The sequence below is a fragment of the Nicotiana sylvestris genome, chromosome 1 (assembly GCF_000393655.2).
Source record: "Nicotiana sylvestris chromosome 1, ASM39365v2, whole genome shotgun sequence".
In the NCBI taxonomy this organism is placed as follows: domain Eukaryota; kingdom Viridiplantae; phylum Streptophyta; class Magnoliopsida; order Solanales; family Solanaceae; genus Nicotiana; species Nicotiana sylvestris.
In genome coordinates this window covers 179,792,830-179,805,958 of record NC_091057.1, presented here as the reverse complement: position 1 = coordinate 179,805,958, position 13,129 = coordinate 179,792,830, and positions in this window count along the sequence as shown.

Genomic DNA, 13,129 nt, shown 5'->3' with positions numbered 1-13,129 from the left:
AAAATCTAGCCGTTGGCCTTCAAAATTTATCCGTTGGCCACTTTAAAAAATAGTCATTTGGCCCCCAAACTTTGCTTTAACCCCAAACCTTTTATAATTATACTTTTTCCCAATTCTCAACTATATATACCCCCCCCCCCCATTCTTTCATTTTTACTCACAAAATCATCAATCTCTCTCAATCTCTCTCTAATTTTCTTCTATAATTGCTTGCTTTACTACTGCAATTTCGTGAAAAATTGTGAAGTTGGTGAATTGAAGTATTCAAGTCTTCAACAATATTCAATTTTCAAGAAGTTGTTCGTCAATTCGGTAAACGTCTTCCAACTCTTAAGTTTTAATATTATAGTTTTGTTAGTTTTATTTAGTACAATTATAATTAATGTGGCATTTTCTTTGAAAAATAATTTTGGTGGTAAGGGTAAGGGAAAATCTAAAATTGGTGAATCTAGTAGCCAAGCTACTACTCTTCCCCCGGCTCCCCGACCCAGACCTGTTACCCGTCCTCCTCCACCTATTATTCTTGATAGTGATAACCCTTGTTTTCAATTTTTCGATAGTCAATTTTGCCATGATGTTGCACCGGGTCAACAATTAAATGAAGAAGTTATGAATGCTCTTTATCCTAATGAAACTATCTTTGAAAATGATGATTTAGATGAAACGCAACTGGATTTAGATGATACACCTACTAGTCCTGTTAATAACCCAACTGATACCCTGCCTGACCCTCCTGTAGTAACCCCTATTTTTAATAGACAACCTTCTAAACGGCCCGAAACAACTCTTGTTTGGCATTTTTTTACTCAACTAAGAGAAAAAAATAAGGCGAAGTGTAACACTTGTGGGTCTCAACTAGTTCATAAATTTACTGGAGACCGTAGCGGTACGAGCAGTTTGACTAGACACATGTGTTTGCAAAAACCCTAGAGATAAATCTAGATTTTTACAAATGAAAGCTGTGCAAGAGGGGACAAGTGTAAATAGTACGGTTAACCTTAGTACATGTTCAAATCTAGTTCAACCGGGAATTAACACTGTTACCGGTGGCATTTTATATTATGATCCAAATAAAGATCGTGAAGAATTGGCAAAAATGGTTACTGTTATGTGCTTACCCTATAGTTTTCCTTTTAACCCTCATTTTGTGCATTATATTAGAAGAGTTTTTAATCCTACTTATAAAGGATGGTCTCGCGCAACCGTAAAGAGCGATATTTATAAATATAAACATGAATATGAACAATATTTGCGATATTTATTTACTCATATAGATTGTCGCATTGTTATTACTACTGATATTGGTAGAAGTGGTAATGACTGTGATTATCTAATTGTTACAAGTCATTGGATAGATGAGGAGTGGTTAATGCAAAAGCGCATTATTGCTTATAGAATAATTAATTCACGCCACACAGGTAAATTTATTGCTAACACAGTTGCAGATATTTGTAGATATTTTTGCATTAGAGATAAAATTATGTCGGTTTCAATGGATAATACTTCTAGTAAGTAGATAATGCAAAAGCGTATTATTGCTTCTAGTAATGTTAAAATGCTTGTAGACTTTTTAGAACAATTTCATATTGCTACAAATGAATTATCTGGCCAATATTATCCTACTATTTCTAACTGTTTAGTTTATATTGCAGCATTTGTAGATTTATTTACTCAATTTTCAGAGGGTGGAGTAATTTATGAAGAAACTATTAATTCTATGAAAGCTAAGTTTAAAAAATATTTTTTCCCTATCCCCCCTATTTTTGGTGTTGTTGCATTGTTAAATCCTACAATGAAATTAGGAGGTCCTCACTTTTGGTATTCAAAAATTTATAACGCTTTATCACTTTCAGCTGAGGAATTTGCTACACTTGGAGATGCAAAAGCCTCAATTAAAATAAATGCTCAAACTATTTATAATGCTTATCAACTTGCCTTAGATCAAGCTTTACCAAATGTTCCAACTTCTACTTCGTCTAGTTCGCAAGAATCTAAAAGAACTGCGGGCCTAAAAGCCCTTAGTTCTTGGACGGAGTTCAGGGGTTCTCAAGGTGATAATTTTGGTGATAGTTCACAACTAAATGAGCTTCAAGTTTATTTGTCGCAGGGACTTGAATCAGAGAATCCCGACGGCTCCTTCGATGTTTTGGAATGGTGGAAGGACAAATAAAAACACTATCCGATTCTTTCAAGGATGGCTCGAGATATTTTAGGTGTTCAAGCTTCAACAGTGGCATCGGAGAGCGCATTCAGTCAAGCGAGGCTTCAAATCGGTGATCATAGAGCGTCTATGATAGAGAGCTTGGAAAAATCAGTACTCTTCAGAGATTGGATCCGTTCGGAAAGAAGAAATTTTGGACTTGCAGAATCACAACCGGAGATAGATAAAGCTTATGAAGAAATGCTAGCGGAACTTGCGCAGGATGCTGCTTCGCCCGGAAGCGGTGATGAACAAGCTTCTTTTCCACCACCACCAACGAAAATTCCTCCGGACCTTCAAGGATTTATGAGATTTGTTAGAGATAATACATAGACTAACATGTAACTTGTATTTTGGCACATCTTCCTTAGTTTTTTTCCTTTTAATGGTGGTATTAGTACCTTGTTGTGCTCATTCCATTGGGGGGAGGAAGACTAAGAAAGATATTGTCATTCTTTGTTAATGTCGTAATAGTAAAATATATAAGACATTCCCTTGAATATTTCTTTGCAATTTATTTTGTGTTTAAATTTGATATAGTATATATATATATATATATATATATATATATTACATAAGGCAATATATAATTATATATACACATAATACACCCTTATATATACATACTATATATACTTTATATATTTATATATCTATATATAAGCAATTTTTACTAGTATATACATATATAGTTTACAAGAAAGTGCCTTACATAAAAGAAATTAAAAAAATAGCCTATATATATATATGTGTGTGTGTGTGTGTATGTATGTATGTATATATATATATATATATATATATATATATATATATATATATGCATATATATAAAGCAATATATATTACATAAGGCAATATATAATTATATATACACATAATACACCCTTATATATACATACTATACATACTATATATATTTATATAGCTATATATAAGCAATTTATACTAGTAAATTCATATATAGTTTACAAGAAAGTGTCTTACATAAAATAAATTTAAAAAAATAGCCTATATATATATATATATATGTGTGTGTGTGTGTGTGTGTGTGTGTGTGTGTGTATGTGTGTGTGTATATATATATATATATATATACACATATATATATATAAGGCACTAAGTATAACTGATTTTTTACCAAAAAGAAGAAATGAGGAATACAAACTCTATTTTGGCAATATGTATTAGATATATAATATACATAAGGCAATATATAATTATATATACACATAATACACCCTTATATATACATACTTTATATACTATATATATTTATATAGCTATATATAAGCAATTTATACTAGTATATACATATATAGTTTACAAGAAAGTGCCTTAGATAAAAAAAAAATTTAAAAATAGCCCGAAACGGAAAAAGCCCGTTAGGCCCGCGGCCCCGACCCATTTAGCCTGGGACCATGTGGGCTTAGGACCGTCGTGGGCCGGTTCCATACATTGGGACCGTTTGGCCTAGGACCGCCTCAGCCCGGCCCGCCTCAAGCCCAGGCCCGTTTAGGCCCGGGCTCGGACCACAATACAGCATTACACACAAGGCAAGTTTTAGGCATCAAATGTAAAGCATAGAATACAGTATAACTCACACACACATGACACATGACTCACTCCAGATTGGTTTATCAAGACACTCTCGTTTAAGTATTCAAGTCAGTGACAAACAGACAATCTAAGGCACTTTAGCAAGAATCAACCACCGAGACTAAGCGTTACACACTAGTGTCTATTATGTTCAGGTGTATCAACGCCAAGGGTTTCTCTTTCAATTTCAGCTCGTCGCCCATCAATACTAACTAAATACTAAAAAAAATAGACAAAAAACTACCTACACCCGGTTCAAGCTAAACCCTTAGAAAAGAATCACGGCCCAAAGAAAAACCAAGGGGGAGTTACTACGCTACCTAAAAATTAAAAAAAACTTTTTGGTCTTTTCTCTAGACTTACTTCCCTCAAGAAAACCGTCTAAAAGATCCGTCATCAGGAAGAGTCTCCATATTCCTTCTCTTTTTTTTTTTGAAGATTTACATCAACTTAGTCCCTCAAGAACTTCGCCGAAAGAGATCCGTCGTCGGGTCAAGTCAACTTACCTACTTTAAACTTACCTAAATTAACTATTATTCAAACCACAAAAAAAACAATCAAGAAGAAGAAACATCAAACAATCAAATTTTCACATGTACATACGCACATTGAAGTATCCCCCACCCCATACTTAAAAGATAGCCATGTCCTCATGGCATAAAAAATTAAGGAATAGTGAGGTAAAGGAACTTCCCTGAAAGATCACTCCTGATCGGAGGTAGTGCCTGGGTTCAAATTTCAAGCACGACCTAGATCTCTCAGCCAGCCTAAAATTTTCTTCTCCGATTTCACCTACCGGTCAGCCACCGCATCAATACGGGTACCCAAGTTAGTGACTGAGGTACGCAACACAGCCACCTCCTGCTCTAAAGCGGTGAACTGGGAAACCCGAGAAGCTCCAGAAGGTGTTGCAGTCCCAGATGGTGTTGTAGCTGCTGCAATTTGCTCATGGGTCTATGGCTCGGCCCCCACGTCCTCCTGCTCAGCCTCATCCTCCTCAGAGTCATTAGAGTCACTACTCTCCTTACCACCTGCTGCCGCCGGCTCCTTACCAGTGGTTACCTTGTTTGCCCGGAACTTGCGGTCTTTTGGCACTATCCCATCCACAGCCAAATTTTCCAGCACCCGAGCTTCCCTGCAAAGTTTAGTAACCAATGAAGGGAAAAAGAACTCATACCTTTTTATTGGACAGTGGGTGAACATCTCCTTATGAATCACTTTGGCCACATCGAAGTTGTGACCATTGATGAAGCACCAAATCAAAGCCGCTCGAGAGCCATTCACCTCCGTAGTGTTGGAGGGCGGGATCAGAAGGTTGGTGATAATATACAACCAGCACTTCCCTTCAAAGGTTACCGCCGAGGAGTGAAACTTCTTACCATATTTCATCTAGACAACCTCCTTTCTGGGTACATAGATCATTTCAATGAACATCGTCCACTGCGTGTATTTTCTGCCATACATCTCATAAAAGTCTTCATATGGGTCCACAGGAGGGGGCAGCTGGTACATCGTCCTTATAGCCTCAACAAAGGCATCCACCGGTTTTCTGTGCACAATGACTATACCATTGACATGCTCCTTCACATTAGCATAAAATTCTCGAACAAATATCACATTTCCCTCGCCCAGCTCGTCAATGAAAGTTTGCAACCCTCGCCTCACCAGCTCAGTATACATATGATGGTAGCCAAGCTGGACCGATCCTATGTTAATTCCCCTTTCGGAATTGGATTTTTAGTGGCCTTATCCACAAAGTGGTCCTGAGCCTTAGCAGAGACAAACCTGTTGCTATCGAAGGGACGAACAGGGGCGAACCCGCACGTCCTAGACGAACCAGCTTGGTTGCTAGAAGGAGGCATCTGTGGTGCGGCGTTTCCGAGATGGAGCCATAGTACCTGGAAAACGGGAGAACATTAGCACAGCCCAACACAAAATATTGACGCAATGCGGTTACTCAGACTTCACACGCATAAGTGGTCACAAACTACACAATTATGTTCACTGAGGCCTTTACACAAACACCTTATGGGCGTTAGACACTCACACCCCATTTCACACATGTTCCAACCTTAGCACCACTACAGTATCCTCCAAAATCACATACTAAGTGCAGCTAAACTCCACTAATCTTACCACCCACAAACACTACAACATGTGTTAACAATTCTACTAATCAAAAACAAAGAAAAACAACTACATAAATGCAAAACTAAAAACACACGAAATTATAAAAAAAAAATAATAATAATTAAAAGAAAAAGGAAAACTGGAACAAGGAACTCATACCTGTAGTGATAAATTGTGGTTAGATGAGAAGAAAAGTAGAGGGGAATGTGGCCTGAGACCTGGGAAAGTGAGGTTGGAGAGGAGGGGAGTTTTTTGAAGAAGAAGAAGAATGGGGGTTTAGGGTTGGGAAGTTGTTTGTATCGGAGGGGGGAATTTGGGAGTGAAGGTGGGGTTATTAGATGGGGGGAATTTAGACTAAAGTAAAAAAAGGAATTAACATAAATAAATTAAAATAACAAACAAAACGCATCAGACTTGGGCGGGACTAGCACGGTCGTAGAGCAGTACGAGCATGGTCACGCTAGTCCAGGCAAAACAATAGGCGATATGTGCGGCCTGTAGAGCGGTCGCGCTAGTAGTGCGTTCACATATGTGTTCATCAGTGCGGTCGCGCTAGTATTTTTGGGCTGAGGTAGAACACTTGCCCATATGCACGGCCTATAGCGCAACCTGTAGTGCGGGCGCGTTCCTGGGCACATTTTTTCATATTTTTAACCCGTTCTTACCACTTTCGATGGCCTTATCACCCGCCCATTGTCACATGCATTGGTTAGTACTTCCCAAAACTCACAATTAATAACTACTACTATCTTTGGGTTGCCTCCCAACCAGCGCCTTAGTTAATGTCATGGCACGGCGATTACAACAATTCAATGGGTTACCTCCCATGTAGTGCCTGATTTAACGTCGAGGCATGATGCAGACAAGCGCATTTAAGGCTCGCTCGACCTCTGAGGTTCCGTCAGGTGGATCTCTGACACTTCCTTTGGTTGCCTACATATAGCTTCAATATCTGCCCATTGACTATAAACGTGTGAGAGTCTTTCTCTGAGGCAGTGTCTACAGCCCCTGAAGGGAATACTTCGACCACTCGAAATGGACCAGACCATCGTGACCTAAGCTTACCCGGGAATAGCCTTAATCTTGAATTATATAGCAAAACCTTGTCCCCGGGGCTGAAATATCGCTCAAAAATGTTCTGATCGTGCAATCTCTTTATTCTTTCCTTGTACAAACTTGTGCTCTTAAAAGCCAGATATCAAAAATCGTCAAGCTCATGCAATTCAGTGATTCTCATTGTGGTCGCAGCTTCAATGTCTAGGTTACACTATTTCAGTGCCCACCAAGCTTTATGTTCAAGTTCCACTGGTAAGTGGCAGGCCTTCCCAAACAGCAACTTATATGGTGACATACCAATTGGTGTTTTAAAAGCAGTTCTATAAGCCTAGAGTGCATCATCTAGCTTTTTTGCCCAATCAGTTCTTGTGGCATTTACAGTCTTGGTCAATACACTTTTTATCTCTCTATTAGACACTTCCACCTGTCCATTGGTCTGCGGGTGATACAGTGTTGTCACCTTGTGGCATACATCATACTTCGCTAGCAACTTCTCAAAGGCTCGATTACAGAAGTGGGTACCCCTGTCACTGATAATTGCTATCGGGGTCTTAAAACAGGTGAATATGTTCTTCTTCAAAAATCCCACCACCACTCTTGCATCATTAGTGGTCAATGTTGTAGTTTCCACCTATTTTGACATATAATCCACACTAACAAATATGTATTTATTGCCAAAAAAGCTGACGAAGGGTCCCATGAAATCAATCCCCCGGACATCAAACATTTCTACCTATTGAATCGGGTTCTTGGGCATTTCATGGCGACGGGAAATGTTCCTGATTCACTGACATTCATTGTAGTCATTCACCCATTGGTCCGCATCTTTAAACACTATTGGCCAAAAGAATCCGGCCTTTAGCACTTTCGCGACTATCATGACTCCTCCAAAATGCCCTTCATACGCCGATGCATGACATGACTACAAAATAGAAGATTGTTCTATCTCGGGGATGTACCTTCGGATCATATTGTCAACACATATTCGAAACAGGTAAGGCTCATCCCAATAATACATGCGGCAGTCACGATAAAACTTTTTCTTTTGTACAGAGGAAAGGTCATAGGGAACTATACCGCTGGCTAGGTAATTTGCAAAGTCTGCATACCATGACACTTACTCAAGAATATTAGCAAGCAATTGCTCGTCTGAAAAGGTTTCCAAAATATCCTCAACCTCAACTGAGTTTTCAGCTCCCTCAAGTCGTGATATATGGTCATCGACTTGGTTTTCTGTGCCCTTACGGTCAGGAATTTCGAGGTTGAACTCTTGTAGTAACAACACCCAACGAATTAGGCACGGTTTAGACTCCTTCTTCTCAATCAAGTACCTGAGATCTGCATGATCAGTGTATACAATTACCTTAGAGTCAATCAGGTACGATCTGAATTTGTCAAAAGCAAACACCTCAGCCAACATCTCCTTCTCAGTCATGGTGTAGTTCAACTGGGCTCCACTCGGCATTCTACTAGCATAGTAGATTGGATGCATTAGCTTGTCTTTCTACTGTCCCAGCACTGCCCCCACTGTGTAGTCACTGGCGTCACACATGAGTTCGAATGGTTGCTCCTAGTCGGGGGCAACAATGATGGATGTTATGACTAGCCTCTTTTTCAACTCCTCGAATGCTACCCTGCAATCATTAGAAAAAAAGAAGGGGTGATCTTTTTCTAACAACTTACAGAGAGGGTTGGCAATTTTTAAGAAGTCTCTTATGAATCTCCGGTAGAAATCGGCATGCACGCGGAAGCTCCTGATTGCCTTGACTGAAGTTGGAGGGGGCAACTTTGCTATCACATCAACTTTAGCACGATCCACCTCGATTACTTTTCGTGATACTCAGTGTCCCAAGACTATGCCCTCTTGTACCATAAATGGCACTTCTCCCAATTAAGAACCAGGTTAGTCTCAATACACTGTTTCAGCACACGAGTCAGGTTTATAAGGCACTCCTCGAATGAGTTTCCCACCACTAAGAAATCAACCATGAATACCTCCATTATGTCTTCTACCATGTCAGTGAATATGGCCATCATGCTCCTTTGAAATGTGGCGGGTGCATTGCATAGACCAAAAGGCATCCTTCGAAAAGCATAAATGCCATATGGGCAAGTGAAGGAGGTCTTCTCTATGTCCTCTGATGCAATGGAGATTTGATTGTACCCTGAGTACCCATCCAGAAAACAGAAGTGTGACCTCTCTGCCAATCTTTCTAGCATCTGATTAATGAAAGGAAGTTGGAAGTGGTCTTTCCGGGTAGCTAGATTTAACTTCCTGTAGTCCATGCAAATTCTCCAACCCGTAACGGTTCTCGTAGAGATTAGTTCATTGTTATCATTTTTGACCACCGTCATGTCACCCTTCTTAGGCACACATTGAACAAGGCTAACCCAGCTACTGTCAGAGATTGGGAAAATGATTCCCGTATCTAACCACTTTATCACTTTTTTCTTCACCATTTCCTTCATGTTGGGTTCAGCCTTCTTTGGTGTTCCCTGGAAGGTTTGTGCCCTTCTTCCAGAAAATTTTTATGCATACAATAGGCAAGGTTGATCCCCTTAATGTCTGTCATGGTCCACCCAATGGCAGTAATACACTCCTTGAGTACCTGCAAAAGTTGTTGTGCTTGCACATCTAACAAACTAGATGAGATAATAACAGGTAATGTGGAGTTAGGTCCAAGGAATTCATACCTGAGATGGGCGGGTAGTGGCTTCAATTCTAGCTTTAGTGGTTCTTCAATGGATGGCTTGGCTGGAGGAGTTTCTCTATTTTCTAAGTGCAATGGCTCAAATTCAAGGGTTCTATCCCAGAACCCTCTGCCCTATAACGCCAACACCCATTCTGCCAGTTCTTCTCCATTCACTTCATCTAAATTCATCAGACATGCAGCCAGAGGGTCCTCAATAGTCAGCATCTCATCATCAAATTCTATGATTATATCCACGGCATCAATAAGAGAGCAATTGGCGAATTCACTTGGTCGTCTCATAGATTTATGCATGTGAGCACGTGTTTTTTCCCTATATGAGAATTACTCCCCAAAAAAATTCAAAATAAAACAATTTTCCTTTGTGTGCAATTTTTGAATTTTCGTGGCATTTTTTTGGATAATTATTTGTATTTTTGTCTGCGCATGTTTATTTATTATATTAATAAAAAAATATAAAAATATGTCGCATTTGCATTTAATATTTAATTCTACAGTTAGGATTAATTAAGTTTGTTTTACAAAAAGAAAAAATCATAAAAATATGTATTTGCATTTTTAGCATTTAACGTCCAAATTGTGTGATTTTATCGTTAATTGCTATTTAATTGTGTGTTAATTATTATTAGGAGCTAATTAGTATTTTTAGATAATTTTGGGTTTTATAATTTAATCTTAACATTTTAGCTTTATTAATTAGGAAATTGAATAAATGGAAAAGAAAAAAAATAGAAGAAGACCGGATTGAGCCTTTTCTTCAATTTTAAACCACAGGCCCAAAGATACCCAACCTTCCCATACGACCCGGTCCATTTCGACCCGGGTCGACCCAGTCCATAACCCCAAAGATCCAACATCCCTATTTCCCTGTCTTTCATTTCAAAACAAAACCCTAAACCTAACTGTTGAAAAACTACGCCCCCTTCTTTTCTTTTTCTTCCTCGACTCACCCCAACGACCTCCGAACTCCCCTCCAATGGCTGCCCTCCCATGTCTACCCGTCGACCACCCTCCAGTCCACCAGCTTCCTCCTCACGACCAGCTGGTGTCGCTGCTTCGTCTTCTTCTCCGTCCAAACGAACCCCATCAACGACCTCAGCCATGGCTGCCCTTTCTTCTACAACGAACAACCATGAACACCTCAACAACCACCATCGCTGCGTCTGCTCCCTCACGTCCAAACGACCCTCAGCCACGCCGGAAAAACCAGTGTTGTTGCCCGTCTCCACCAGCTGCTATAACATCAGTGACGAACACATACACACACAGTCGTCATGGATGTTGCTGCTGCTGCTTCGTCCAGCTTCGACCAAGGCTGCCCTCCGCCATTTCCATCACCCCATCGTCTAACAACTCCACCAGCTGACCACCAAAACCAGCTCCACCATGAACGACCAACATCCATGGCTGCCTCCTTCGTCTACGTCCAAACGACCACCCCATCCGCCATTAACGAGCAGCATGGCTGCTGTGTTGCTGCTTCTTCTGCTTCACCTCCCAGCTGCCTCGACGAGCATCTGCTTCACGTCCAAACCAGCTGCACCTGCTGATTCCTTCTTCAGTCGACCACCCAAAGAAACCCTAACTTGCCGGAAAGAAAAAAAAAGAAGAGAAAAATCATCAACTCCCCCCCCCCGTTCCGCGACCAGCAGCATGACAGTTGTTGTTGTCGCTTCTTCGTCTTCTTTTTTCGCTATGACTGCCTCGTCGAGGTACAATTTGAGTTCTTCAAGGTTAAAGGGAAGGTGTGGTTTTCGTTGTTCGTCGAGATCCGGTACGTCGAGGTTGTTTGTTCGAGTTGTCCGTTTCCGTTCGAGCTCGTCGTTGTTCATTTCTGGTTAGTTGGTTTAAGTTTCATTTCTGTCCGTATTTTGTTTGATATTCTCGGATTTGAAATCTGTATATCTTTGATTCTTTTCTTGTTCGTTGTTATCATTTCTTGATTATTTCTTCAGTTTGTTTTATGTTCCTGTTTAGTTTTAATATAGAAGAGTGTTAGTTTAATCGCTTGAATCCGTCATCTTTATTGTTTAATATAGAATTAATTCGTGTTCATTTTTTGTTTGAAGTTCGTTTTTAATCCAGTAATTTAATGTGAGCTTATGTTTTGGTTTTTAATTTTTTGATTTAGTTTGAATCATTCATCTTTGTTGTAATGTTGTTGGATTTAATTTGAAGATCAATTGATTATTGAGTTTAGTGATTTGAATCTGTTTATTTGTTCTGTTTAAGTTTAATTTGAATTTGAGCTCAATAATTTGAATATACTTGTTTGTTATTGTTGTTGAATCTGAAAGTAGATTTGTTGTTCAAAAATATTGTTCAGTCAAAATAATTCCAGTTGTTTCTTTGCTGTTCATCATTTAGTTTGAATTTGTTGATTGAGTTTGATTAAGAATTGGTTATAGTTGCTGTATTTTGGTTAGAATTGATTAGTTGAATTGGTTATACCTGATGGGGTAGAATGGTAAATTGCAGTATTTTCAGGGGTAGAATGGTAATTTCAGTAATTTCAGAGGGATATTTTTGGAATTGAAAATCTGAACAATTATTTATTTTGAGTGCTCTGTCCACTAAACTAATAATATTAAAATAATGTATAAAATAATATGTAGTGGGGGACAAGACATAATGGTGGGGAATAATGCATTTGTTTAATCAATAATGGGGGACAAGACATAATGGTGGAGAATAATACATTTGTTTAATCAATCATGGGGAACAAGACATAGTAGGATTACGGGGCTCAAGAAAAGTTGATTAAATAATTAATAATTGCATTTTTATGTAGTAGTGGGTTTGGTAAGAGAAAGTGAAGAGTTTTATTATTTGATTAATTGATTAAGGGGTCTGTTATGAGACATAAATAGAGCAGACTTGGACAGAATTAAAGGGGGAGGGGAAGGAGCTGAAAATAGAGAGAGAAAAGTCGAAAAATATTAAAAGATTTTTAAGGATTCGAATTTGAAGAGAATTTAAAAGAAAGAATTTTCTGAACATTAAGAGAGAATTAAGGGTTAAACATTAACTGGTCTTTCAATTAAAAAAAAGAAGAAGTTCACTTTGTTATTGCCCGTTGATTATTATTGGTGTTTCTGGATTTTCATGTGGTTTGTTTCTCGAGTTTAATTGGTTATTTTCTACTACTTCACTAGTTATTGCTGGATTTTGTTCGGTTTTCAAATCTATCACTGGGTGTTCCGTTTGTTGGATATTGCTGGTTATTTGTTGCTGTTGCTGTGTTACATACTACTTTGTTGATCCTATTCTTCCTTTCCTTTTATTCAAATACCAGGTACACTACTCTGAATCATTTTGACATATGCATTGAAGCTGAAATGAAATGGCCAGAAGATTTATGCTTCTAATTATAGAATATTCGTATTTTTAGTTAGATATTCATTATGTGTTTCATGTTATATGAATGGTAGAATTA